This window comes from Rattus norvegicus, chromosome 1, assembly GCF_021556685.1.
Source record: "Rattus norvegicus strain SHRSP/BbbUtx chromosome 1, alternate assembly SHRSP_T2T, whole genome shotgun sequence".
In the NCBI taxonomy this organism is placed as follows: domain Eukaryota; kingdom Metazoa; phylum Chordata; class Mammalia; order Rodentia; family Muridae; genus Rattus; species Rattus norvegicus.
The window spans coordinates 64,743,692-64,746,692 of NC_141534.1; the positions used below are offsets into that span (position 1 = coordinate 64,743,692).

General features: G+C 41.5%; 1 pseudogene; it reads right to left on the reverse strand.

The window, feature by feature from the left end:
- Positions 1–346: 346 nt before the first annotated feature.
- LOC148007148 (sperm motility kinase Y pseudogene) lies at positions 347–1,108 on the reverse strand (annotated as a pseudogene).
- Between the last annotated feature and the right edge of the window lie 1,893 nt (positions 1,109–3,001).

The window sequence follows — 3,001 nt, forward strand, 5'->3', positions numbered from 1 at the left end:
TCTTTGTAATCTAAAAGCAGCAGCAGTATCAAGGGTAGGAAATGTGGCTGCAATGGGAAGCACTTGCTGTGCCTGGGCTGTGCAGCCATACCCCGGGAGAGCCTGCTGTTGTAGGAAGTAATACGTTGCCATTTCCTCATTATATTTTCTTTTTATTAGGGAGTATTTTATTACAGAGGCTTGAAATCCCATGCATTTCATCGCACCCAAAATTTCAGGGTCTGGCCTGAGGGGAAGCAGTTCTTCACAACGAACTGTGAACCCCTTCCCATGTTCTTTGAACCAGGCGTGTTTCATCACCTCGCTGGCTGTTGGTCTATACATTGGATTTACTGTTAGTAATTGACTAAGGAGGTTCTCCAGTTCTTCTGAAACCCCACAGGGGGGCAGGATACACCCCTGCAACAACTTGTTTTTGTAATTCTTGGATGATCACAGAATCAAATGGGAGCTTTCCCACTACCATATAATACAAGACCTCTCCTATTGTCCACATATCATTCTTCATCCCGTCATACAGAAGTCCAAGGAAGCGTTCCGGGGAACCAAAAGAGTACGCACCGCAGTGCTGGTTTAGCATTTGTCCAGGTTGTGTTTCGGTGCTAAGCCCAAAGTCGATGACTTTGACCTTTTTGTTTTTATCAATCATTATATTGTCCACTTTCAGGTCTCGGTGAACAATCCCCTTTCCATGGCAGTAGCTCACTGCTGATAATATCTGTTCAAATATTTGCCGGGCCTCATCCTCCTCTATGTGCCCTGACTCTCTGATGTACTGGTAGAGTTGTTGGCCTTCCACCAGCTCCATTATGAGGTATATTCTAGTTTTGTTTTCAATGACTTGTAAGAGAGAAACAATGTTGGGGTGGTTGATCTTTCTCATTATGTTTGCTTCTGTCATGGCTGGCCGGAACCACTGCTTGTTCTTTCGGAGAACTTTGACCGCCACTCGGGTTCCTGTGAGCTGGTGGTGGGCCAGGAGGACATTGGCATGGCTTCCTTTTCCAATAGTCTTCAGTACTTTATATTGGGAATGAGAGGTTCCCTCCTGAGAGATACTGGGATCGGGACTAGAAGGTGGTAACTCCTCCTCAGTCTCTGTAGGCATTTTATCAGTACTAATGCTACCTAAAAATAACAAACAAATGGAATCAAATAATGAAAAAGATGGAGCAATTCAGGAACTAAAATTACACATGTGAAACCTAAAAGAAACAAAGGAAACAAAAAGAAAAAAATAATAACAAAGAAAAGACTAGACTAGAAAAATAGAGTAAAATTATGAACAGGGGGAAATATGAAGAATCATAAGTAAAAGCCACCCAAATAACCAACCCCAAAAGAGAAAGCCTAGAGCACACAAATACTAAATGTAATGATGAAAATAAAAATCGTTATACTACAATAGGATTGGGCGGCCAAAGCTGATCAATACTGTGAATGGATTGTTTGAAGAAAAAGGTCAGATGAAAGAAATGAGAGGAGAAAGACTGAGTATAAGACAAAACAAACAAATGTAAAAAGCCAACACTTAAGGGAAAACTCCATTGAATTTCAGGACCTAGTGATCCACAAAAATCCACAACTCTCCAGAGCAAAATACTGAAAATTAAAATTAACCAACCACAAGGAATAAGGCAGTTAAATATCAGTGAATAGTAAACCTTAAACAAAGGTCGAAGAGTCAAAGTGTCACAAAGGGCAAATTTGTATCAAGTCTAAGCCAATGATTGCTTGTACTCAAAATAGAGAAACAGGAATAATGTAAAAGGATGAAACTGCAGGACATTGAAAATGGAGATAGAGTGAATCATCCGACTGCAGAACCGTAAATAATCAAAGCAATAATATAGCATGTGAGAACATAAAAACCACCACCAAAATGAATCCAGCAATCCATAATAAATAAATAAATAAATAAATAAATAAATAAATAAATAAAACAAAACCACAATAAGGAAATAGCCAGTGGTCTTGAGAATATATGGCCTAATTCTATCTCTTAAACACATAGAAAAAAAATCAATCCATAAATAAGCAGCCAGCAGTCTACATAGGCCTTTAATCTGATATTATTGGGTTGGCATATCAAATTCCTGGGAGCCACTGAAGAGCCAAGACAGGTACTTGGGCAGCTGCAGGCCAGTGAGAGAGCCTGTCTTGAAAATGAGGTTGAGGACCTGCCTCAGGAACAGGAGCCAGGGTGACTTCTAGCCTCTACACTCTTTTGCACTGAGGTGCAGGTAATATAGATACAAGGGGCAAAAGGGGATGGGCACGTGCGTGCACACACAAACACACACACACACACACACACACAGGCACACACACAGGCACACACACAGACAAACACCCAGATTCATACAAAACACACTCACGTAGGAACAGGCACACACATACTTACACACAAGTAAACCTGGAAAAATGCACATCACAGACACACACACACACACACACACACACAGGGACACACACACACACAAAAGAAGTGGTACACACATACAAACATGCACACAAACAAACCTGTAAACTCACACACTCCTACATATACTGACAAACACACAAGCAAAAGTGTACACACACTCACACACAGGCAAATCTGTCAGCACACACTCTCTTACACACACTGATACATACACATATACACAGTACAGTAAAATCCAATACATCCACACACAGCTCACAAGATACAAACAAGTCGCAGAGGGCTCCACTCCACACCTCCTCTCAAAGCACTCAAAGAAATCCAGGCCTGGCAACAGCTTAACATCTGTTGGCTGGGACGCCTCACAGTCACTCTCATGAGGTCACAATAGGACCTGTCATGACATGGTTGGGAAGGGCTTCAAGGCTCTGGCTTCTGTGGGCTATGGAGAATTTTAAGGCTTTTAGAAATCAAAGCCTGTAAGATGTTTACCTCTCCTCAGTTCTCTGTTTTGAATGTTTTCTATGCCTCCTGCTTCAAAGTCGTCATGTCTACACTCAGGGTGTCACTTTTTCA